Source organism: Aquarana catesbeiana, linkage group LG11, assembly GCF_042186555.1.
Source record: "Aquarana catesbeiana isolate 2022-GZ linkage group LG11, ASM4218655v1, whole genome shotgun sequence".
Lineage (NCBI taxonomy): Eukaryota > Metazoa > Chordata > Amphibia > Anura > Ranidae > Aquarana > Aquarana catesbeiana.
This window is the reverse complement of record NC_133334.1, coordinates 231,163,137-231,190,703: the sequence shown is the minus strand read 5'-3', so window position 1 is coordinate 231,190,703 and position 27,567 is coordinate 231,163,137. Positions and strand designations below refer to the sequence as shown.

At 42.9% G+C, this 27,567-nt stretch overlaps 1 pseudogene; it reads left to right on the top strand.

Moving 5' to 3' along the window:
• The first annotated feature begins 387 nt into the window (after positions 1-387).
• On the top strand, positions 388-26,494 carry LOC141111743 (dynein axonemal assembly factor 1-like; annotated as a pseudogene).
• The last annotated feature ends 1,073 nt before the right edge of the window (positions 26,495-27,567 follow it).

Here is a 27,567-nt window from a genome sequence, read left to right as displayed (position 1 = left end):
TAAAGCTCAGAGTACACACACTACTAAATATTAGGAGGAGGGATGACATGCGGGGACGGGTGGATGATCTCCCCTCCCTTTAGAGATCCTGAGTCCTTCATAGAAGCTGTAGCATGCTTGTAGACATTCTATGAATGGCGGATCTGGCAGGAAGGGGCTGGCATAATCAAGCTCTCTTGTTGAGAGCTCCTGGGATCCCCATACCTTTATTAACCCCCCGCCATACATCGGAAGATTGAGTTGGTTGGGAGTAAGACAGAGGGAAGCTTTCTACTGAAAGGAGAAGAATCAACACAAAGGACACATTATACTAAGTGTGTTGATTTTCTATGCTTTTATTTTTGTCTAAATTTTGGCTGCAATACCTGTCACAACTTTAAATTTGTTATGACTTACTGTTTAGGTCACATTCTCGAAGACATCACTGTACCTTGTGAGGAGCAGGTAAACCACAGCAGAAATGAAGAGTCTCGAGAGAAGATCCAGAAGTTTGTTGAAGATACTATGGAGGCATGTGATGAGTTGTATCCTGAGAAAGACAACAAGGAAACCCATCTTCCCAAGAATCAACTTGTACAGTTCATGGACGCAGACAAGAAGACACAGTATGAGGTCCCGGGCCAGAGGAATCCAGCATTCCCAACTATTTCTGCATCTGACATCCCTAACAATAAAGACAAATTGTTGTCTCAGAAGAAACATTTAACAAAGAACAATGAAACAGCAAATCAGGGTAACTTAATAGTCAATGATGAAATTGATACACATGACGCATACCATATGGTTTACCATTTCTTTTTTATAATTGCTTCTTTTTGAGACAAAAAATGCACTGGTTCCTTTAGGCTTAAAAGTTTAAATATATTTACTATACATATTTATAGTATTATACATATAATAACCCTGCAGGATAATTAATATGTCAAATGTTGTAATTGAATGCCTACCTTTACCATACCATGAACCTATTTCACGTAATATGCTATGTGGACATGCCAGCATAGAGCCACTAAACCCTACCAAACATCTTTGGTATAAATTGAAATACCAATTGCGAATGAGTTCATCACGTCCAGCAGCAGTAGCTCATTTCACAAATGCTACTTTTTGCTAACTAGGCACACATTCCTATGGACACACGGCACAATTTTATGAAAAGCTGTTCAAGAGGGGTGGATTTTGGCATGGCTACAAAGACTGTGTCTCAAAAATCCCCATAGCTTTGGAAAGGGATGTTCCTAAAGCTCAAACATTTGGCCATAAAGTGTATATTTTGGTGGACTTCTCTTTAAACTACACAAATATGTCATGATTTGAGTAATAAATTTAGGCTCACAAGACAGGCCACAGGTCAGTGTATATGTGCCCCCGAAGGAAACAAATGCATTTTAACATTGCACAACTGTCAACTTTAGTATTTTCCACTCTCATAAGCTTCAAATAATTTAATTGTATCACATTTTGTTCATAGCTCTATACAAAGACATGAACATGGAAGGCTCCCTGACTACTAGTCTTGTTGACGCTGAAGATATTGAAACTGTCCCTCTGAAAATTACAGAAAAGCTCTACCTTGATGTAAGTGTGAATTAATTATATGCTATTGTTTGCAGGGCTGCTGATAGGCCAGTACAACTGGCCCTGTTGTACCGGGCCCGACCAGCAGGGGGGCCTGGGCAACCTGAACAGATAAGCAAATGAATGTAAAAAAAAAAATCTTCCAGCGATCAGAGTCCCTTGACGTCATCCTCCATCACCAACCCCCCATTACATTTTAAAATTTTTTGCTGATATATATGTTTATGATTAGGTGGCGGTGGGGGGGGGACTATTTCTTGTATTTCGGGCGTGGAAGAATGCCTCTTCTGCGCCCGCTCCTCATCCCGGCCAGCACGTCCTCTGTGGTTGCAGTGCGTGCCTTCCCCCTGGTCGTGCCACAGAGTGATTCCTCTCTCTGCGTTTGAATTAGCAGCAGCAGCACTGGCAGTGAGGCGACAGGCGAGCAGCGGTGGCAGTCAGCAGAGGACATCGGCAGAGGCATCCTATCTAACTAGTTTGTGGACCCTCAAGTCCAGGCAGCAGCGGGATCACGGAGGAAGTGACTCCAGGGGCCCAGCTAACAATTACACAGGTGTGTGCTTGGTTGGAGGGGGGGGGCTTCAAGATCTACTACTACTGCAGCAGCATCTATACATTATGGCATTGGCAGCATGGGTGGCACTGTCTGCAGGTAGCACATGTGTTATGGTCCATAACGCATGTGCTGCCTGCAGAGACAGTGCCACCCATGCCACCAATGCCGTAATGTGCTGCAGACAGTGCCGCCAATGCCATAATGTGCTGCAGACAGTGCCACCCATGACGCTAATGCCATAACGCATGTGCTGCCTGCAGAGACCGTGCCACCCATGTTGCCAATGGCATTATACCATTGGCGGCATGAGTGGCAGTGTCTGCAGCACAATATGGCATTGGCGGCATGGGTGGCACTGTCTGCAGCACAATATGGCATTGGCGGCATGGCATGGGTAGCACTGTCTCTGCAATACATTATGGCATTGGCATGTCCTGCTGTCAAGTCATTGATCGCCACCATTACTAGTAAAAATAAATAAAAAATACATAAACACATCAAGTAGTTTGTAGATGCTATAATTTTTGCGTAAACCAATCAATAAACGCTTTTTGGGATTTTTTATTTTTTTTTTAATATGTTGCAGAATACATACTGGCCTAAATTATTAACCGGTTCCCAACCGGCTCCTGTAGATATACATCGGCAGAACGGCATGGCTGCGCAAAGTAACGTACCCATACGTTACTTTGAATTTGCCGCCGTGTGCGCGCACGCGCGCCGCGATCTCCGTGAGTCGGGTCGCGTGTCCCGCGGACTCGATCGCCGCGGGCATACCCGCAATCGCCTCACGGAGAGGACGAACGAGGAGATGCCGTTGTAAACAGCATCTCCCCGTTCTGCCTAGTGACAGTGTCACTGGATCTCTGCTCCCTGTCATCGGAGCAGAGAATAGTGACGTCACATACACAGCCCATCCCCCCTACAGTTAGAATCACTCCCCTAGGACATACTTAACCCCTCCCCGCCCCCTAGTGGTTAACCCCTTCACTGCCAGTGTCATTTACACAGTGCATTTTTATAGCACTGATCGCTGTATAAATGACAATGGTCCCAAAAATGTGTCAAAAATGTCCGACATGTCCACCATAACGTCGCAGTCACAATAAAAATCACTGATCGCCGCCATTACTAGTAAAAAAAAAATTATTAATAAAAATGCCATAAAACTATCCCCTATTTTGTAAACGCTATAACTTTTGCGCAAACCAATCAATAATTGTTTATTGCGATTTTTTTTTACCAAAAATATGTAGAAGAATACATATCGGCCTAAACTGAGGAAAAAAAAAATTTTTTTTATATATTTTTGGGGGATATTTATTATAGCAAAAAGTAAAATATAATGCGTTTTTTTCAAAATTGCCGCTCTTATTTTGTTTATAGTGCAAAAAATAAAAATCGCAGAGGTGATAAAATACTACCAAAAGAAAGCTCTATTTGTGGGAAAAAAAGGACGTCAATTTTGTTTCAGAGCCACGTCGCATGACCGCGCAATTGTCAGTTAAAGCGACGCAGTGCCGAATCGCAAAAAGTGCTCTGGTCAGGAAGGGGGTAAATTCTTCCGGGGCTGAAGCGGTTAAGGAAATTTGATTTGTTACATTTTTTTATTGGATAAGTTTTATTGCAGAAAGTAAAAATATCGTTTTTTTTTCAAAATTGTTTTTATTTTTTTGTTTAGAAACGCAAAAAGTAAAAAACGCAGAGGTGACCAAATACCACCAAAAGAAAGCTCTATTTGTGGGGGAAAAAAATTGCATGCCTTTTTTTTTTGAGTACAGAGTCGCACGATCAAGCAATTGTCAATTAAAAAAACACAGTGCTGTATTGCAAAAAAAATGGTCTGGTCATGAAGGGGGGTAAATCTTCCAGAGGGCAAGTGGCCTTCCTGTGTTACTGTGAGAAAAATAAATATCACTTGTAGACAAACCTGCACTTTGTTTCAAGGCGGGGTCTGGGGAGGGGCCAGGGGTGGGGCTGAAGGAGGAACCAGCAGTGGAGCTGAAGGGGACCCCGACAGTTAGGCTGTACGGGGCCCCATGATTTCTCTCAGCAGCCCTGATTGTTTTTGTCTGCAATATATAAAGGACGGTTCCGTAGTTTGTTTTAATGCTTTTATTATTTTCAGCAGGTCACACTTTACTTATCACACAGTTGACTTTTCTTGTCTAATCAGATTAAGAAAAAACATGGCATAATACATCAGTTGCTAGAAATACACAAACATAGGCAGATCTACAAACTGTGAGCAATATGTTTAACACAGAGACACTGGGGCTGATTTACTAGAAGCATATAGGCTGTTCTCTTTGCAAAGGGATTTTCTCTGTGTGTAGTGAAGGAGGTGAAGCTCTGCTGACTTCCATCCAATCATATGCAAACAGAAATAGTTTTTCCCCCCTTGCACATAATTGGGTATTCTTTGCAAAGTAAATACTTCACCACATTAAAGTGGATCTTTGATTCCTCTGAGCACCACAAACCAGATACACTATATAGTTGCATAGTTAGTCAGGCTGAAAAAAAAGACACAAGTCCGTCAAGTTCTACCAATAAAAGAGGAAAAAAAATCATACAAAAAAAGAGAAAAAAACCCCCCAAAAAACATACTATTTAATTCACTTTTAATATTCAAAGCAAACTCCCCCTTCCATCCATGACTCTATGCTTTATTTTGTTGATAAATCCCTTTGCAAAACATCCCCTAGCATTTCTGGCCATAGCCATCTTGAGTGAGGGCAAATGTAGCATTTACTTCCTTGAATCCATCTGCCCTTATCTCAAGCATGCATGCAGGAGAGTGTGCTTAGCTGAGTAGTAAAGACCCCCAGAAGACTCCTGGGATGTATGACATCAGTTTCCTAGGTAAGAAACCAGGAGGTAACAGAAAAAAAAACAAGTAATATGATATACTTTGCTATCTATTTGCTAATGCTAGCAGCATGAGGATTAAAAATAATCAATGTTGATTGGGAGAATGAAGTTCCACTTTAAGCAAAAGGTTTATTCCCACGCAAATTCCTTTGCAAAGTAAATAGCCTATATGCTTTTTAATAACTTGACCATATTAAGTTACTGAAGTAATTATTATGATAGATCAATCCAGTTGTTACTGTGTGGTTAAATAGCGATTAAGTCCACCAGTAGAGTAGACACTGTAGCTGGTGTGGCAGTTACCAGAGCAGTGCCATATTACCATAGTGACATTGTATTACTCTGGGGAGATGATCAGGATTATTTTTTTTTTTTTTTGCACCGTGATTGCTTGTTACAGTGATGATTACAGTAATGAGCACTCCTGTAAAAGACTGCCTAAAGGTTTCATTCATTCTTGTGTACTACTGTGATGCTGTGACTGGTTACAGCTAGCACCTGGTACAGGGCCACTGTGATTGACCCTGGTACCATGTGATCGCTATGACCAATCACAGAGCTTGCACAGTAGTAAACAATGACATAATTCTTTACTACTGTTCATATGCTCACTGTCATTGGTCACAGTGGACACAGCGGGTCACTGATCTCCCCACTGCACGTTTTAGAGCGCTTGCAAGCGGGGATGCAGGAGGATGTGTGGGTAAGTCCAAACACATCAGAGCTGCTTTCATCTAACCGTTTGTGTACTATGGCTGGGCAAGAAGCGGTTAATTTAAGTGAACTAAGGTGTTTAATCCCTTGGTTTAAAACATTCATATGTGCACCTAATTTAGAATAATTCATGATTTGGAGCTGAAAAGAACAGTTGGGGAACAGGAGAGTTGAGGACATCTGATTTACAGCAATCTCTACGACCCCTTTCACACTGAGGCGTTTTTCAGGCACTTCTCGGGTAAAAATAGCGCCTGTAAAGCTCCTGAAAACGGCTCCCCTGCAGTCTCAGTGTGAAAGCTGAAGGGGCAATGCACTGGCAGGACATTAAAAAAAAACTCCTGCAAGCAGCATCTTTGGAGCGGTGTATACACCGCTCCTGCCCATTGAAATGAATGGGCACCGCTGCCGAACTGCCGGCAAAACCTTCACAGCCTTTGCATGCCTTTCCTGTCCATGCATTACTAGAACAGCTTATTTTTGCTGAAATGGGATCACCGGATAAGCATTTTCTCCCTCCAAAGAGATTTTCAGTTCTCTATCCCATGGAGGAGAAATTCACCAAAAAATGGAAAGTACCAGCAGTTGACGCTGCAATTTCCAGTGTGCATAAAAGCCTAATTTCTCCAGTAGACAATGAAACAAAACATAAAAAGAAACACTCCTATGCCACATCCGTATGGTTAGATTATCGAAAGAAAAGAGAGGGGTTCAATAAGGAGCCCCCGGTCGGACGTTAAGGCACAGCAAGCCAGAGGGATTGTATTCAGTATAACAATATAATACATTTTATTAAATACATAAATACATATACATTGTGAAAAGGACATTGACAAAAGTACAGTCAGGTCCATTAATATTGGGACATCGACACAATTCTAACCATTTTGGCTCTATACACCACCACAATAGATTTGAAATGAAACAAACAAGATGTGCTTTAACTGCAGAGTTTGTATATGTGCCTCCCACTTTTTAAGGGACCAAAAGTAATGGGGCAATTGGCTGCTCAGCTGTTCCATGGCCAGGTGTGTGTTATTCCCTCATTATCCCATTTACAAGGAGCAGATAAAAGGTCCAGTGTTAATTTCAAGTGTGCTATTTGCATTTGCAATTTGTTGCTGTCAACTCTCAATATGAGATCCAAAGAGCTGTCACTATCAGTGAAGCAAGCCATCTTTAGGCTGAAAAAACAAAACAAACCCATCAGAGAGATAGCAAAAACATTAGGTGTGGCCAAATCAACTGTTTGGAACATCCTTAAAAAGAAAGAATGCAGCGGTGAGCTGAGCAACACCAAAAGACCCGGAAGACCACGGAAAACAACTGTGGTGGATGACCAAAGAATTCTTTCCCTGGTGAAGAAAACACCCTTCACAACAGTTGGCCAGATCAAGAACACTCTCCAGGAGGTAGGTGTATGTTTGTCAAAGTCAACAATCAAGAGAAGACTTCACCAGAGTGAATACAGAGGGTTCACCACAAGATGTAAACCATTGGTGAGCCTCAAAAACAGATTAGAGTTTCCCAAACAACATCTAAAAAAGCCTTCAAAGTTCTGGAACAACATCCTATGGACAGATGAGACCAAGATCAACTTGTACCAGAGTGATGGTAAGAGAAGAGTATGGAGAAGGAAAGGAACTGCTCATGATCCAAAGCATCTTACCTCATCAGTGAAGCATGGTGGTGGTAGTGTCATGGCGTGGGCATGTATGGCTGCCAATGGAACTGGTTCTCTTGTATATATTGATGATGTGACTGCTGACAAAAGCAGCAGGATGAATTCTGAAGTGTTTCAGGCAATATTATCTGCTCATATTCAGCAAAATGCTGCAGAACTCATTGGACAGCGCTTTACAGTGCAGATGGACAATGACCCGAAGCATACTGCAAAAGCAACCAAAGACTTTTTTCAGGTCAAGAAGTGGAATGTTATGCAATGGCCAAGTCAATCACCTGACCTGAATCCGACTGAGCATGCATTTCACTTGCTGAAGACAAAACTGAAGGGAAAATGCCCCAAGAACAAGCAGGAACTGAAGACAGTTGCAGTAGAGGCCTGGCAGAGCATCCCCAGGGATGAAACCCAGTGTCTGGTGATGTCTATGCGTTCCAGACTTCAGGCTGTAATTGACTGCAAAGGATTTGCAACCAAGTATTAAAAAGTGAAAGTTTGATGGATGATTGTTAATCTGTCCCATTACTTTTGGTCCCTTAAAAAGTGGGAGGCACATACACAAACTATTGTAATTCCTAAACCGTTCACCTGACTTGGATGTAAATACCCTCAAATTAAAGCTGAAAGTCTGCAGTTAAAGCACATCTTGTTTGTTTCATTTCAAATCCATTGTGGTGGTATATAGAGCCAAAAAGATTAGAATTGTGTCGATGTCCCAATATTTATGGACCTGACTGTATATAAAAATCATCTATATAAAAATATACATGATGTGAGCCCCAATGCGTCTACACGTTTCGTTCTCAAAGCTTCTTCAAGACACATTCAGGTTTCAATTATTGCAGAGAAAGGTCTCACTATCTTGCAGAAAGGCTCTCATAAGCCCTAGTAGCTGATTATAAAAATGTATAATTCATATTTCCGCTGTAGCGAGGAAAACACAAAGGTTGCCAACAAGCCAAAGGGATAAATATCCACGCCAAAGAGCTCCACCAACCATCGGAGGGCTAAAAGAAGCCCATATGCAATTTCCGCTTGATGGCCCAGATTGAAGTGTGTAAGTACACAAATGGAGCTTTTAATTGGATCTAGTACAGATCCCCTGGGTGGAAACAAAGACGCTCATGCAGAGTATTCCTGCAAGATAGTGAGACCTTTCTCCCTTTATCTGCATTAATTGAAACCTGAATGTGTCCTGAAGAAGTTTTTAGAACGAAACGCGTAGAAGCATTGGGGCTCACATCATGTATATTTTTTTATAGATGATTTTTATATACTTTTGTCAATGTCCTTTTCACAATGTATATGTATTCATGTATTTATTTAATAACATTTATTATATTGTTATACTGAATACGATCCCTCTGGTTTCCTGTGCCTTAAAGTCTGACCGGGGGCTCCTTATTGAACCCCTCTTTTCTTTCGATAATCAGGTAGACAATGCACAAATGCTTAAGGATCCAACAGATAAAAGGTTGGAATTCCTGTTAAAATCTGCTTTTTCCTTGGCAGGTGCGTTACTCAGCCTGCAGTCGCTGCAATCTGGCGTCTGTCAATCCCTAAAGGACCAATTTAGACAGGCCCTTAAAGAGGTTCCTGCACAACAAGCCCAGGAATTGGTTGAACTACCAAAAGCATTATGCTTTGCCATAGATGCCATTAAAGAGTCTATTCACCAGGCATCTCACCTTACGCTTATGCTAGTACATATGTGTGGAATCCTGTGGTTAAAAAATTGGTCAGCCGAAGCACCATGTAAAAACCTCCTAACTGGGTTCCCTTTTCATGGGGAGCGGCTATTTGGGGCAGATTTGGACAAATATATCCAAACAATTTCTAGTGGGAAAAGTACTCTTTTGCCAGTCAAAAGAAAGTATAAACGCCTTTTATTTAAATGGGCTCTTTCCCCCGTGCCAGGGGCTTCCGCCTCTAGGCAGTGGTGATGGCCTCCGCCGTCAGACTCTAGAGGAAAACCTCACGGTTAGACCCAGGCTCAAAAGAAGTCCTAGGGCTGGAATCCTAAAGCCTCATCATGAAGAGGCAATCCCCCCTCACCAAGGTGGGGGGAAGACTTCTGCAGTTTTCAGAAGTCTGGCAAGAGGAAATTCAGGACAGATGGGTCATCTCCGCGGTAACGCTGGGGTACAAGCTGGCATTTTGGAACTTTCCACCATCTTGTTTCCTGAGGTCAAGCGTTCCCAAAGATCCAGAGAAAAGACAATCTCTGTTTCAGACACTAGACTGATTAATATCTCAAGGGGTGATCATACAGATCCCCACAAAAGAGCAAGGTTTGGGGTTTTATTCAAATCTTTTTATGGTACCAAAACCAAATGGAGATGTCAGACCCATTCTAGATCTAAAAAATCTAAATCAGTTCCTGAAGATCAGCTCCTTTCGCATGGAGATGAACAGGTCAGTAGTTTCTATCCTTCTAGGAGGAGAACTTCTGACATCTATAGATATCAGGGATGCATATCTGCATGTTCCTATATTTCCCGCTCACCAAAGGTTTGAGTTAGAACAGCAGCATTTCCAGTTTGTAGCCCTGACCTTCGGGCTAGCTACAGAACCCAAGGTGTTTACAAAAGTGCTGGCCCCACCTCTAGCCAGGTTAAGGGCAAAGGGCATAACAGTCTTGGCGTACCTAGACTATCTATTGCTAATAGACCAGTCGGTGACTCGTTTGGAGTAAAGTGTACGCATTACAATTAGTTACCTGGAAAGTTTGGGTTGGATTCTCAACCTAGAGAAATCTTCCTTAAAGTGGAGTTCCACCCACTTTTACAACTCTTCAGCATCCCTCACTAAACTGTGCACTGTAAATGAATTGGATATTTTTTTATTTTTTTCTCAGCACCTGCTGTATATCTGCTGTATTCATTTTTCACTTCCTCCTCCCTAGCCGTGGCCTATTGCATCATTTCCTGTTTGCAATGCCTTCTGGGAAGGGGCGGCAACTTCCTCTGGCACTGCCGTTGCTATGGAAACCTGACCTGAAACCTATTACGCTGCTTGTGCTGCACTGAGCATGTGCAAGATCTGCAGGGATGAGATCCAGGAAGAAATACAGTCTGGCTTCAGATGCCCACACTTAAGATGGCCACGGCCTGCTGTAAGTTTATAAAATAACAAACTACTGCTATAAACTAACAAAACAGACCTTAGTTTAGAGACTAACTTTACTAGAATACATTAAGCTTGTGTATTATAGGGGTACTTTTATTTAAAAAGTATAATTTTGGCCGGGACACCACTTTAATACCGCTAAAAAGGCTGGAGTACTTGGGTCTGATCATAGACACAGCCCAGGAAAAGGTGTTCTTGCCTCAGGCTAAGATCAACTCCATAAGAGAGCTGGTGCAGATGGTCAGGTCAAAAGGCGATCCCTCCATTCGCCTTTTCATGAGGTTTCTAGGAAACATGGTGGCTTCATTCGAAGCGGTTCCCTATGCCCAGTTCCATTCAAGACTGTTGCAAAACTGTATCCTGTCTACTTGGAACACAACGATTCCAGCTTTAGACTTGCCAATGCGGCTGTCCCCAAGAGTGTCCCAAAGCCTCAGTTGGTGGTTACTAACCTAGGAGAATCCTTCAGACCAGTTATCTAGAAAGTGGTAACGACAGATGCCAGCCTTTTAGGCTGGGGAGCAGTACTAGAAAAGACAACTGTCCAGGGACAGTGGTCAAGAGGTGAAAGAACCTTTCCTATCAATATCCTAGAGATTCGGGCGGTGCATCTGGCTCTGAATGCCTGGACTTTCAGGTTACGGGATTGTCCTGTCAGGATCCTATCCGACAATGCCACAGCTGTGGCCTATATCAATCACCAAAGGGGCACCAAGAATTTCTCAGCGCAGAGAGAGGTGAACCATATTCTAACTTGGGCAGAAAGGAATGTTCCCTACCTATCGACAGTCTTCATTCCAGGAATAGAGAATTGGCAGGCGGACTACTTGAGTCACCAGCAGTTATTCCAGGGGGAATGGTGTTTTCACCCTGACATTTTTTGGACTATTTGCCAAAGATGGGGACTCCGGACGTAGATCTTCTAGCGTGAAGGTTCAACGTGAAGTTAGTCAACTTTGTGGCCAGAACTAGGGATCCACTCGCATGCAGAACAGATGCGTTGGTGACCCCGTGGGATCAGTTCTCACTGATCTATGCATTCTCCCCTATTCAGTTGCTGCCACGACTTCTTTGCAGGATCAAGCTCGAAAGAAAGCCAGTAATTCTGGTAGCACCAGCATGACCCAGAAGCTCATGGTATGCAGAAATCGTAAAGATGGCAGTGGAGGGTCCATGGTCCCTCCCACTACGGCCAGATCTGCTCTCACAGGGACCAATATTCCATCCTACCTTACAGTCTCTAAATTTAATGGCTTGGCCATTGAAACCCACATTCTGAAGAAACGTGGGCTTTCCGGGTCAGTTATCTCTACCCCGATTAATGCAAGGAAGCCAGCTTCTAGAACTATATATTATAGGGTCTGGAGGGCTTATGTTTCCTAGTGTGAATCCAAGGGTTGGCACCCTCGGAGATATATCATAGGCAGAATTCTTGCCTTTCTACAATTAGGGGTGGAGATGAAATTGGCCTTCAGTACTATTAAAGGACAAGTCTCAGCTTTATCGGTCTTATTTCAAAGACCGCTTGCTTCACATTCTTTAGTCCGGGGTTTTATGCAAGGGGTGATGAGGCTTAATCCTCCAGTTAAACCTCCTTTGAACCCTTGGGACTTGAACTTAGTTTTGTCTGTGTTACAAAAACAGCCATTTGAATCAATACAACATATTCCCTTAGTCCTTCTGACAAGGAAGTTGGTATTTTTGGTTTCCTCAGCAAGGAGGGTTTTGGAATTTGCTGCTCTTTCTTGTAAAGAGCCATATTTGATTATTCATGAGGACAAAGTGGTGTTACGCCCTCGTCCAGACTTTTTGCCAAAAGTGGTTTCAGGTTTTCACCTGAACCAAGATATTGTCATGCCATCGTTTTTTCCAAAACCATGTTCCAGGGAAGAAAAGTCACTACATTGTCTTGATGTGGTGAGAGCAGTGAAAATCTATTTAAAGACAACTGCCTTTCAATCCCAATTTGGAAGAGAACCTCTTGACCTTGAGCCCAGTGACTCGCAGTGACTCGTTACCTAAACCAGTTTCCAGCCTATACAGAGATCTCTTTCAGGAAACAACGAAACTGTTAGAACCCCGCAGACAAGTGTGGGAGGCTGCAACCTCGGGGTTGGATAGAGATGACTGGGATGGTGTATGGGGAAGTGCAATTCAGACCCTGGTCTCCACTAGGGACAGACTAATTCACTTTAAATTCCTGCACAGGATTTATCTGACCCCAGCTAGACTTGCTAGGATGTTTGGGAATCAGCATTCCTCTTGCTGGAGGTGCTCCTCGCCACTAGCGAATTTTATGCATATCTTTTGGGAATGCCTACAGGTCAAAGCATACTGGCAGGATGTAGCAGGCTGCATAAGGTCGGTCACCACTATTTCGATTCCCATGACAGTTGAGATATGCCTACTGCATCTGGTAGAGCCCCTAGCTACTACCAGGGCTATTAGAACTCTTCTTACCCTATTGTTGTTTTATGCCAAAAAGAGGATTATTCTCTCCTGGAAGAGTTCCTCAGCCCTAGAGTCCTGGAAGGCATTGGTTAATAAGGCAGTACCATTTTATAAAGCCACTTATTTGAGCAGGGGGGCACTGACCAAATTTGACAAGGTGTGGGGAGGGTTGGATGGCATCGGTGGATACGGTGTCAGACTAATTACAGATAACCTATAGCTATTGATATTGGTGTATGAGGCCACAAAGGAGGATGTATATGACTGACATACAGGAGAAATATTGATAATTCTGCATTAGGATAACTGGTCACTTGTAGGGGGGGGGGGGGGGGGGACAACTGCTCAGATTCGTAAGACTGATGTCTTTATTTATTCTGCCAGAGGGTCCTAAGAAAGGACAGGCAGCGTCCAAATCCACTGTTGCTAAGTGGTTTCGGCAAGTTATAATTCAAACTTATAATTTAAGGGGTAAGATTCCCCCTTTTCAAGTTAAGGCACACTCTACCAGGGCGGTTAGTGCTTCTTGGGCAGTGCGTCACCAGGCCTCCATGGCTCAGATCTGTAAGGCTGCAACTTGGTCTTTAGTACATACATTCACCAAATTTTATCAAATGGCTATAAGGAGGTATGAGGATATCGCCTTTGGGCGCAGTATGCTGCAGGCAGCAGCATAGGTCCTCAAGTCTGGGGGTACCCTCCGGGTTGTGTCTCCCTCCCCTAAAGTAGCATTGCCATGGGACGTCCCATTAAGTTATTACTTAAGGCTCTGTGTCCCATGATGTACGATAAAGAAAATAGGATTTTTATAACAGCTTACCTGTAAAATCCTTTTCTTGGAGTACATCATGGGACACAGAGGTCCCTCCCCTCTTTTTGGGGTTTAAGTATATTTCTTTGCTACAAAAACTGATGTGCTCCTGGAAGGAGGAGGGGTTATATAGGGTGTGAACTTTCTGGATTGGGTATACCAGTGTCCTGAACATGGCCTATAACCCATTAAGTTATTACTTAAGGCTCTGTGTCCCATGATGTACTCCAAGAAAGGGATTTTACTGGTAAGCTGTTATAAAAATCCTATTTTTCCATATATTCCAATGGCTCTAGTTCACACCAATGCAGTCAGTTTCTGGTTAGTTTCCGGTGCAGAAAAAAAAAAGTAGCGCGTGCTGCATTTTTTCTGCACAGAACTGTACTGGAACATAGCAAATTGTAGCAAAAAACACACTAGAACTGCACTGAAACTGCGTGTGGTGTGAACTGTAAGCAAAAACTGACCAGAACATATGAGTTAATTTTTGTGGTGTGAACTGGCCCTAAAAATGCATGCACAGTATTTTCCATGTATTCCCATGGCTCTAGTTCACACCAGTGCAGTCAGTTCCGGTCAGTTTCCAGTGCAGAAACTGACTGCATTGGTGTGAACTAGAGCTATTGGAATACATAGAAAACACTGTGCATGCATTTTTAGTACAGAACAAAAGCGCACTGAACTGTATCTGGTGTGAACTGGCTCTAAGGCTCGATTCACACCTATGCATGTTGCTTTTGAGCGTTTTTGGAGGTTTTTTTTTCATGCTTGCCACGTTTTTGAGCCGCGTTTTTGCGGCGTTTTTGCGGCGTTTTTGCGGCGTTTTTGCCGCGATTTGCGTTTTGCGTTTTTTTTTTTTTTTTTTCTTTTTTTTTTACAGTCTTAAAAAAAAATTACAAAAAAAAAAAAAAAAAAAAAAAAAAAAAAAAAAAAAAAAAACGGCAAAAACGCACCAAAAACGCATCAAAAACGCATCAAAAACGCTGCAAAAACGCAGCACTTGCGTTTTTGATGCTTGTCCATTGAAAACCATTACATGCAAAACGCTGCTTTTTGCATGAAAAAAAGTCCCCGACCCTTTCCAAAAACGCTGAGATACAAAAAAGCATTGATGTGAACATGTTCCATAGGAACCCATGTTAAAAAATTCCCGTGCATTTCTGCAAAATGCATCAAAAAACGCGCTAGTGTGAATGGGGCCTAACCTATTATTTCATTTTGCATCTCCAGGACATGAAATTAAAGGAAAACTCCCCAATGGGACACAGACCGCAAAAAAAATAACCTAAAAGGGGTTTAACCCTTCCCACACTCTATACAAAACTAACAACATTTTTGGCTAAACACACTATAACTCTAACCTATAAAGTGCCAGTTTTAGATGCTGGTACATCACATCCAGACTGTCTCTGTATTTTGAATAAATGAAATCAAATGAAGCCCTGTTGCAAAAATTGCAAGACAATATTTTTGTGTACTGAGATGGCTTCTAACAATTGTTCACTTCTAAGCTGACACTTTGATTCAAAGATTTTGGAGAGCTCATATGATGTATTCTTAACAGTAGTAATTGGATTGGCTAAATTTCTCTAAAATGCTGGATAATACCGAATGTTGACAGCTTTGAAAATAGCAGCTAAGAATAACCGCTAACTCTAATTATAATTTAGGATTTGCCTGATTTGGAGGATGTGGAAGTTGATGAACCCTCTGGAGAGCTACAAATTAACAATGGACAGAACAAGGTAAATACTGCAGCTATTTTAGTAATAATTATCTTTTTTAATTACCAGAAATTAAAAATTATTTAGGTGTGCAAATTTGTCGGAGTTATTAATGACTTAACTCTGCTAACGTTGGCTTGGATATCTAGACATCAATGACTTCTATGCATGAAGGGATTAATTAAGGTGTTGACCAGTCAACTTATGCAAGCTCACAATTGCTTCAACTTATGTACTTGATGCCTTAATATAGATCCACATAAAGGCCTGTGGTCTTTTGCTCACATCAGACAAGTTTTGCATTAGCATACAAGTCATTGGGAATGCAAACCCCCACATGAAGCAGGTAAAAAGAAGGTAAATTGCAGGTCAAATGCACGTGCCAGTGAATTCAGAAGAGTTGCAAACTGATGTAATTGACACAAGCCCAAAGTCCATGGTCACGCACCCTTAGACATGCAAAGATGACCTGGTGGCTGCAAACTCAAACCCGCAAAACCTCCATTGAGAAAAGTTGTTCCATAGCATACACCAGGGGTGTTAAAACTTGTGACCTTCCTGGGCCACATTGGAAAAAGAAGAATTGTCTTGGGCCACACATAAAATACACTAACTATAAGGATAGCTGATGAGCAGAAGAAGTTGGACAGATCGCAAGTTAAAGTGTTTGTTACTCTAAAAAAAAAAAAAGGATCCTGTTCCCTTGAAGCATATTATGCAGCACAGTGCCTGTGCAGTGTAATTTGGACCTCTGTATCACCTGAAATACCTGGTTGATCCTGCCAGTTTCTGCCTTCCCCCTGTAAACTAACCATGGTTAATCATGGCTGCTGAGCCCTGACACTGTGGTCAGTTTACATACCTTCCTCATCCGCAGCCCTGCTCTTTGCTCTCCTGTGTCCTCCTCCCTCCTTGCCTGTCAGCTAGTCTGTGTGTGACCTGCCCCTCCCTGCCCCTTGTAGCACCGTTCATTTAATTATCATCAGAGGGTGTACCGCCCGCTCACTTCTCCCCATGGTGGGGGGGGGGGTAGCTGTTTTGCCTGGTATGGATGGGAGGGGGCTACTTGCAGCACAGTAGGGTAGGGGCAGTGCTTACCTAGATTCCACAATGTAATTAGTACAAGTAAACAGGAATACCAGGTCTTTGTGTGGTATAACCCACTCCTTGTCTATGTTCACATGACATGTTTTGTTTCTGTTGTAGTGGTTCTGTCAGCAGCATGTTTTGTCACAGCATGTTTCTGTCAGTAGCGTGTTCTATGGTAGCAGCTCTGTCATTAGTGTTTCTCTCATTTCATGTTCCGTCAGTAGCGGTTTCTGTCATTAGCGTGTTTGTCATAGTTTCTGTCATTGGCGTGTTCTGTCACAACAGCTCGCTCAAGCAGCATGTTCTGTCATAGCAGTTCCGTCATTAGCACATTCTGCTACACAGCTCAGTCAGCAGCGTGTTCTGTCATAGCGGTTTTAGTCATAGTAGTTTCTAGCATAGCAGTTTCTGCCATAGCGGTTTCTGTCGTCAGCGTGTTTCTGTCATAGCAGTTCTGTCGTTAGCGTGTTCTGGCAACAGCTCGGTCAAGCAGCGTGTTCTGCCATAACGGGTCTGTCGGTAGCATGTTCTATCATAGCTTTCGCATTTCCATGTCGTAGCATTTCATTCGTAGCATTTCATTCATAGCATTTTCCTGTCGTAGCATTTCATTCGTAGCATTTTCCTTTCGTAGCATTTCATTTGTAGCGTTTTCCGGTTGTAGCGTTTTTTCCTGACGCAGCATTTCCCTGTTGTAGCATTTCCCTGTTGTAGCATTTCCCTGTCGTAGCATTTCATTCGTAGCATTTTCCTGTCGTAGCATTTTCCCATCGTGGCATTTCATTTGTAGTGTTTTCCGTTTGTAGCGTTTTCCCTGTCGCAGCATTTCCCTGTTGCAGCATTTCCCTGTCGCAGCATTTTATTTTCGTAGCATTTCATTGGTAGCATTTTCCTGTTGTAGCATTTCATTCGTAGCATTTTCCAGTCGCAGCATTTCCCTGTCGCAGCATTTTCCGGTTGCAGCATTTTCCTGTCGCAACGTTTTCCTGTCATCGTAGCTTTTCTTTCGTAGTATTCTGTCGTAAGTTTCCTGTCATAGCAATTTTTATTCGTAGCATTTCATTCGTAGTATTTCATTCGTGGCTTTTCCGGTCGAAGCATTTCTGTTAGCTAGTGCTCACATTTAGGATCTGTCACGTCCACTGATCCATATGGGCTGAGGTTTTGTTTTATTTGATTGTCGTCCCACAATCTTCTCACCCCTATAACATACGTCATACGATGCAGGCTCATTTCATTACACTTGTACATCTACCCACCACGGTCTGTGGGTACACTAGCCCTGAGGGTTTGTTTGCTACCTGTCTGATTTCTGTCGTTGCATTTTGTTCATAGCATTCCTGTCGTAGCATTTCGTTCGTAGCATTTCTGTTAGCCAGGGCTCACATCCAGGGTCTGCCACGCCTTCAGACCCATATGGGCTGAGATTTCGTTTTCATTGATTTTTGTCCCACAATCTTCTCACCCGTATAACATACGTCATACAATGCACGCTCATTTCATTACACTTGCGTGTCTACCCACCACGGTCTGTGGGTACACTAGCCCTGAGGGTTTGTTTGTTATCTGTCTCTGTTGTTCTGTCATAGCATTTTGTTCGTAGCATGTCTGTTAGCTAGGGCTCACATCCAGGGTCTGTCACGTCTATGGACCCATACGGGCTGAGGTTTCGTCTTTAATTGTTTGTCGTCCCTCAATCTTCTCGCCCGTATACCATACGTCATACTTGCACGTTCACCTTTACACCTTTACTACTACCCAACACGGTCTGTGGGTACCTCAGCCCTGAGTGTTTGTTTTTAATTACCTGTCTTGGCGCTGCAGGTTGCTCGGCTCACTCACTACATACACTAGGGTTGTGTCAGCATTAGGTTCACATTCACGCGCTGTTGGTCTTGTCATTTCTGCACCTACATCCTCATGCTTGTCAGGTACGTAGGGGTGTTGTTGTTTTGTGGGTTGGTTGTCTGTTCTCATTTCTCTAGTTGTGTTTCCTTAGATCAGGGCATGTTGTGCGTTTCGGAAGCGGCCAATTCACATTCATCCCTCCACCGCCGCATGGGGGTTCAGTGCATGGTAGCATAGTTGATAGGAGCCCCAAATTGACCAGTGGTGGGGTAAGACTTCAGCTACCTACCCCCCAAATTTGGGGTCTCTGTGACCCCAGGTTGCCGAGCTACAACCCTCGAAGTTGATCTTCCTCGCTCTGCCTCCCCTGACTGCATGTCCCTGAATTTATGCATTTATGGTGTACTGTATCAAAGTACACCAGCACTGAATATATTCTCTAAATATATTCTCTCGACACGTTTCTTGAAGCAAAGTTCACTTCTTCAGGAGATAACAGAATCCATATTAATAAGCAATATCTGTGGAGAGACTATGCCATTAAAATATATCATGTTGTAGGAAGGAGGTACCCAAACGGGGAGCACAATACTGTACTCAGCTCAAAAGTACAAAGCTTGCTTCCCAATAAATATAATTATACTTACACAACACCAGTCACAAAATCAAAGTGAAATGGGGATCATTTCTCACAAAATGGTTGGCGCTATGGAAGGGCACCAATGGAACAGTCTTGCCTGGGAGCTGTGGATGGAGAAAAAAGCCTGATAGAGGGACAGCAAGGCCAAAGGTGTAAAGGCAATGGATTGTGGCCTTTGTATAAATCACTGAAGTAAGAAAATGCAGCGTTTTGTAATCTCCACATGCCCAACAGAGTGATAAGACCAATCCCAATGAAAAGGGGGAGATGAAAACCAATCTGGTCTAGGTCTTGCCTTTTTAAAAGATTATATGGATTGTGCATAATAAAGATGTGAAAGTTTTTATATATTCTGGTTTAATCTTTTTTACTTTCAATAGGTTTTTATTGAGAATAACAGGTTAAATACATATGAAAACATAATCAAACCAGGTTAGACATATCGAGAATAAAGTAATTAATATGTTTTCTTGGAGAGACAAATAGAGTAATTCTATTATTTCAGAGAATAATACGGCAAGAACATATATCAGCTATAAATCAAAATTTTTGAAGAGAGCGTTACAGTAATAAAATAATAACTCCAACAAGGCAGGGAACTAAATGTAGTTAGTCCATGTGCATCAGAGTATACCAAAGTTATGCTGAGCTTACAACCATAAGAAGGACATATAATACATGGTCCCTAGTGATCTGACTTAATGGTCATAGGCGACCTGATAAACCTAAATACTAACGACTACTTATGGTAAAAAAACTCAGGAAAAATTAGGATAACCTGGTCCAATATGAAAGAAAGGGGACATCATATACCCGATAGGGGGGATATCAAGTAGATGTAAGAGCAGAAAGAAGAAGAAAAGGGAAGAGACTAAACTAGGAAATTTGGACAATAGGTGACCGACAGGAAGGAAGCTGATTGTGCTACCTAAGTGGTGCATGGATCATGGCATCAAAGAAATACGCATGTGGTTCGCCCAGGGTTCCAAAATGGTTTCAAATTTCTGCGGTGAGTCCAAAAGCATGCTGACCATCTTTTCCTGAGACATTATCCAGGAAACTTTTCTTTTTGCTTGTAGGACAGATACATGGGAACACTTCCAGGACCCTGCGATAGTCAATTTAGCCTCAAGCAGGATGAAGAATGAGGCTTTTAGAAGCAGATTCCACTGGGAAATTTAGGAGGGCCACATGTGGTGACTTTGCTACGGGGAGACCCGTAATCTTTCGGATCAAAGAACATTTTATTCCAGAAGCTTCTAATTTTAGGGCATTTCCACCACATGTGAAGCATATCGCCAAGGTGTTCACAGCCTCTGAAACTTGGGGGAGATGCAGTGGGATATAGTTTTGCAAGTCTGAGCGGGACCAGGTACCACCTCGTCATAACTTTCAAATTAGCTTCTATGAGGGCGATGTTTAGTACCCTCTTGTAGGCCCTAAAGATGCCCTATGCCGCACCTCAAGATCCCATTTCTGTGCGAGATCAGCTTCCCATGCTAGCATATAATGAGTCTTTGAATGTGTTAAGGATAGCACTCTGTAGATTACTGAGATGCCCCCCGTCTGCTCCATGGCCTGACCACACCATTTTTCATAAGCTGTGATATTATGCCCTTCGGAAGTTGAAGACCAGAGTTTGTTTAAGTAATTGAAAATTTGAGTAAAGCAGAAGAGTTCAGAAGGCAGCATGTCCAATTTACTAATGCAGTACGCCTTAGTGAGTGGGCCTAAGGGGCGAAGAAAATTACTGATTCTGTATAGCCCCTTTTTCAACCACCATCTAAAAGCTTTGATTTCCAACCCTGGTGGAAACAAGGGATCCCTAAATAAATGGGCTAGAGGTTTGAGAGAAGAAACTAGCGGGGGGTGTGAACTTAGGTTATCCCAAAGGGAAAAAGAATGGGAATGAGCAGGAGCCAATATTGGGGGTCTCAATTTCTTGTGGGAGCACAGGAGGAAATCTAGAGTATGTAGAGGTACCGCCTGCCTTTCAATATGAACCCAGTCGGAAATCTCCGAACGCAGGTACACTATTGAGATCTGAGCTAGTTGAGCTGACTAGTAGTACCAAAAGAGATTAGGAAGACCAAAGCCCCCCTGGTTCCGTGCTAGGAATAAAACCGATTTTGAGAGGCGATGACCCTTATTTCCCCAAATAAATGTAATAATCTTAGACTGTAATTGTAAGCAAGCTTTAATTATCTGGATAGAAAGAGACCTAAAGAAGTATAATATACGAGGGAGTAAGGTCATTTTAATTGCATTGATTCGACCCAGCCAAGAAAGGCCATGATGGGCCCACTTGGTAAGGTCGGATTCTAGTTTTTTAAAGAGTGGGGGATAGTTTGCAGCGAAGAGAAGGTCGATCTTGGGGGCCAGGTTTACTCCTAGATAAGGGATTTTAGAATCACTCCAGGTGAACTCAAAGTTTTCCTTGAGCCGCAAAACTGTCGGGCTCGGTATCGTTATGTTTAAAGCTTGTGACTTAGCATAATTGATGTGCAGACCTGAGATTTTACCAAAGTCCTCCAAAAGGCGGCAGATGTTTGGGAGAGAAACCAATGGGGAGGAGATAAACAATAGAATATCATCTGCGAACAGAGTGCATTTATGAGAGTGGAGACCACACTGTATGCCATGTATATCGGGGTGGTTTCTAATTGCAATTGTTAAGGTTTCTATTGCGGTCCCAAATATAAGAGGGGAGAGTGGAAACCCTGCATGCATATCTGGGCTACTGGGGCGGAGTACAAGGCCCATGACGTTCAGAAAAGTATTGCCGAATCCCCATCGCTTTAGGATGGAAAAGAGATAAGGCCAGTGGACCAAGTCAATAGCTTTCTGAAGGTCCAGCGAAAGCAGAAAACCTTCCTTGAGCCTTTCCTCCGCCCCACCTCGAATTTAGGCAGGAGATAATGTCAATTGCCCTGCGAATTTGGTCAGGTCCCTGATAAAACCCACCCCATCTTTGTGGATGTAAAAGCAAATAAATGAGGAGGTACGATCAGCAAGGATTTTAGTCAGGATTTTCAAGTCATTGTTAATAAGCGAGATTGGTCTGAAATTGCTAACTGAGCTAGTATCCTTGCCTGCTTTAGGGATAACGGAAATAAACGCAGTATTAAGAGAGCATTCCAAAGGGGTTCCCTGTCAGATAGCATTCAAGAAACGGGCTAAGTAGGGTGATAGGGTTGTGGCAAAAGTTTTGTAGTAGGGAACAGAAAATCCGTTGGGTCCCGTGGTTGAGTGGCTCTTCAAGTGTTTAATGACTAGCACTACCTCTTCAACTGAGCTTGGGGCTTTCAGTTTTTGGCAATGTCTATGTTCTAGTCTAGGGATCTTAATCGTGTCAAGAAAGGGCTCACATTTAGACTGATGGGGTTAGGCCCCACGCTATAAAGTTTTTGATAGAATTCCTGAAATGCTCCCATTATGCACTGTGGGTTCTGAGATAACGTTCCCCCCACTATCCTAATTTTAGGTATTGCGAAAGACCAAGATTTTGGAGGCAATCTTCTTGCTAACGTGGAGCCCAATTTATCTCTTTGGTAATAGAAGTTAGCCCCGCTCCAATGTAGGCTCTTCTCCACCTTGGAGGTAAGGGCCAAATTTAGAGCTGTGCGAGCAGAATCTAGTTTGTCTATGGGGACCGACTGCGGGTTGGCTTTATGCTTTTTAGATAAGGTGATGAACTCCTTTTCCAATCTGGCAATGTCCGCACATTTAGCTTTATGGAGCTGGAAAGCTATTTGAATGAGTTTGCCTCTTATTGTAGCCTTTTGTGCTGCCCAAAGAGTTTCTAGGGAAGTACCTGGAGTTTTATCCATAAGGAAATAGCGTCCTCGATCTCTATAGCCCTGATGGTGTCACTGAGAATCGACTTCTTAAGCCTCCAGTGTCTGCCACCTCTCTGGCCCAGGGGACATTGAAAGCTAAAATATCATAAAGTGATCTGACCAAGCAGAGTACCTATTATATGAGTTAGATATCAGGGCAGTAGAAACAAAAATATCCTGGCAAATGAGTTATGGGAGCTCGAGTAATGAATGTAGTCACGCATCATTGGGTTGGTTTCTCTCCAAACATCCACCAATCTCCATTGGAAGATGACCTTGGCAATACAGAGGCTTTGTTTAGAAGGGTGGGTGAGAAGGATCCCCATATGGATGTGATTTGTCAAGGCCCTGGTCAAACGCCACATTAGAATCCCCACCAAGGAGTATTGTCCCTTGTTTGGAGCACAATAGGATACGAAAGAGTAGATTTGGACAGGATCTTTACGTTCCAGAAGGAGTGAGAATTTACATCTTTAGTAAAAAAGAATAGCCACCCCCTTAGTTTTGTCTTCAGCATTGGCCATAAAAATAAAGGAAATTTGGCGTGGATGAATGAAGGGCTATATTTCTTAGGAAAGTGAGTCTCCTGTAGAACTACATCCATTGCATGCTCGTGAAAATATTGCAAATATTGCGGTGTAGCTATTACAACAGTTTGTATATGTGCCTCCCACTTTTTAAGGGACCAAAAGTAATGGGACAGATTAACAATCAACCATCAAACTTTCACTTTTTAATACTTGGTTGCAAATCCTTTGCAGTCAATTACAGCCTGAAGTCTGGAACGCATAGACATCACCAGACGCTGGGTTTCATCCCTGGTGATGCTCTGCCAGACTTCTACTGCAACTGTCTTCAGTTCCTGCTTGTTCTTGGGGCATTTTCCCTTTAGTTTTGTCTTCAGCAAGTGAAATGCATACTCAAATCGGATTCAGGTCAGGTAATTGACTTGGCCATTGCATAACATTCCACTTCTTTCCCTTAAAAAAGTCTTTGGTTGCTTTCGCAGTATGCTTCGGGTCATTGTCTATCTGCACTGTGAAGCACCGTTCAATGAGTTCTGAAGCATTTTGCTGAATGTGAGCAGATAATATTGCTCGAAACACTTCAGAATTCATCCTGCTGCTTTTGTCAGCAGTCACATCATCAATAAATACAAGAGAACCAGTTCCATTGGAAGCCATACATGCCCCCGGATCCTAAAATTATATCTCCTGTTTCTGTTCTCGAGATCATCTATTTTAGATAAGGCTGTCTCACATCTCACATATAGGTTGGACTTGATGGACTTGTGTCTTTTTTCAACCTCACCTACTATGTAACTATATGATCCTGCAAATCTTGGATGCGGTCTGTGTTTTAGTTTGTCCTGGCAATAGTAGATACCAATTTTGTCTCCATAGCTTCTATGCCGGAGCCTAAAGACTGGATATCCACTTTATCACTAGTGATTTTGGTGGCTGTGTTATGTAGGCCACGATTGAGTAGATCAGCAAACTTGGAGAATAGTGCAGCCATAGCAGCCGGGTGGTCAGGGTTCAGGCTGTAATGTCTGTTGAGGAGGGCCTGCTTCCATGGGGGATAGGCCCATCTCCTCCAAAGTGTACCCCAAAAGAGATTCAGTGGAGGTGGGTGAGGGAGGTCCCATATAGAGAGTACTCGCATGCGAGCCTTGAGTATAGGAGGGCGCAGGAGAAGGCAGGAGAGAGGATTAGAGGAGCATGTACCTGCATCTGCAGAGCGGTCTCCATCTTGGTGTCTGTGGAGTTCCTTCTCTGAATTGTCCCCGCAAGTCACGGCGGACAGATCCAGCGGACATCAGGGGTAGCAGCGGGGTTTCCTCCACCCGATGGGGGTTAGATGTGCCGTGTAGTGTGGGTGCGGGAGAGCTCCCCGACTATGCGTCCATCTCAGGTGCTACCACACATGCGCCTCCTGGTTTAATCTCTTTTGGTGCAACTCTACAAAAGTCCCATGGGCATCTGCTTTATGCTTAGAAATCTATTGCTTCAGGGACTGAGTTATGCCTTTATCTGTGCACTCAAGCCACTATTTTAATTATTATTTTGGTCACTGACACCAATGCTGCTGGAAGTATTGAGGGCCCTAATATGTTTAAAGTACAGCTTTAGTGTTTTTTTTTTTTTTTTTATTAAAATAATAAACATGTCATAGTTACCTGTTCTGTGCAGTGGTTTTGCACAGAACAGCCCAGATCCTCCTCTTCTGGGGTCTCCTGCCAGCGCTTCTGGCTCCCATCTCCCCCCACCTCTTAAATGCTCCATAGGAATTAGCTTCCTATGGGGGCACTTGTGTGTACTCAATCCCAAGCTGGGCTGTTTACGTCTACACACAGCCTGGCTCTTCCTAAACACCCCCCCTTTCTCTACTCACAAGTTTTGAGTGACAGCCACGCCTGTAAGATAGGGGAGTAGAGCGGCTGAAGATGTGCACAACGCTGGGTCGAGATGGGGCTCAGGTAAGTTTTTAGGGGAGGGCTGCAGAGAATGCATTAAGGTAACAAAAAAAAAAACCTTTTATCTTTACATCCACTGTAAGTCAGCCAGCATTAGTGTAATGAGTATGGTGTCCACTCTGTCCAGACAATTTTGGTCTTAATAACAACCCTGCCCTGTTATTTTATTAAACTGAAAATGCATAATATTAGATTATTATCTTTTTAATGCTCTAATTTTGATAATTACAGCATTACACCGATGACATATCAGATAATTCCTGAAGCCTGAAGGTGGCAGTATTCATCTGAATACTGAAGGCTTTAATTGCTTTTAAAATGAAGTCTTCCAGCCTAAATGTGACTACTATGGCTTAGCTGGCATACTCTGATTGATTCTAGATTATCAGTGGGGAACCAAGCTGTCAGTTGCAGCCAGGATTGAGAGCCATCAGTTGTACCAAGTGTTGACTGCTGCTGGCTCTTAGAGGGAAAGAAATAATGAATGCATCATCTGCATGAGACATTATGCTGGGGACCATTTATACACAGATGGTGGACAGGAAGGGGTTCACAAAAGCCACTCTGCTGGCAGTGATGATGTTTTGATTATAGATTATTGGTGATTACATGGAAATGGCTTAGACACAGTTTTTATTGTACAATAGATTTTTAATTCTCCTTTTAAAGGTGGCTGAACATTTAATAACATGTGAATTTTTTTTTTTTTTCGGGGGGGGGGCGCTTAATCAGTTACACCATTAGCATGTAAATCACCTTTTACTTGAGTCATGTTTTCTGGATTTTTTTATTTAACTTTTTTATTTTACCTTTTCATCTTTGTAGCTGACACATCAACCGAAGATCGAAGTGATATCTGGGGACAGTGATGAAAGTGATGGTGAATGGGAGAGAAATGATGTGACGCCAGAAGTTTATGAGAATGTACAGTCAATGCATCCTGTGATCCTATATATTTAATAAGCCCAGTAATGAACTACCCCTGAGAGAAGACCATCAGCAAAAGCAAATAGGGGTGGACATTTGGCAATTGAAACCAAGAGAATGTATGAAGCCACACTGCTGGCAGTTTTTCCAGAGATAGTGGCCTTCCATCTGCTCGCTTTCGCCTCTTCCTTTGCCAACACACTGGCCGATCCAGCAAACCGATCTGTGGAGAACTGCTTTTTACCCTCCAGCGAGCCGCAGCACCCCTCCTCCTTCACCTGCACGTCAACCAGCCCAGACCACGCCCGTGAGTGGGTCTGCAGTCCGGATTTGGATCAGGATCTCTTGGTGCAGTAGCAGTGGCGTAGCGTGGGTTGTCAGCACCCGGGGCAAGGCAAGTAATTTGCGCCCCCCCCCCCCAACCTGCGGACTTTTAGCTATCCCTGAGTCCCTTCAAATACAATAGTACTGACCTACCTGATTCCTATACTGACCACTACACTGAGAACTACACTGTCCACTACACTACATTGTCCACTACACTGACCACTATACTATACTGACCACTATACTATACTGACCACTATATTACACTGACCACTACACTGACCACCATACTACACTGTCCACTATACTGACCACTATACTACACTACACTGTCCACTATACTACACTACACTTGACCACCATACTACACTGTCCACTATACTGACCACCATACTACACTGACCACTATACTACACTGTCCACTATACTACATTATACTGACCACCATACTACACTAACCACCATACTACACTGACCACTATACTACACTGACCACCATACTACACTGACCACCATACTACACTGACCACTATACTACACTGACCACCATACTACACTGACCACCATACTACACTGACCACTATACTACACTGACCACCATACTACACTGACCACTATACTACACTGACCACCATACTACACTGACCACCATACTACACTGACCACTATACTACACTGACCACTATACTACACTGACCACCATACTACACTGACCACCATACTACACTGACCACTATACTACACTGACCACCATACTACACTGTCCACTATACTGACCACTATACTACACTACACTGTCCACTATACTACACTGTCCACTATACTACATTACACTGTCCACTATACTACACTACACTTGACCACCATACTACACTGTCCACTATACTACACTATACTGACCAC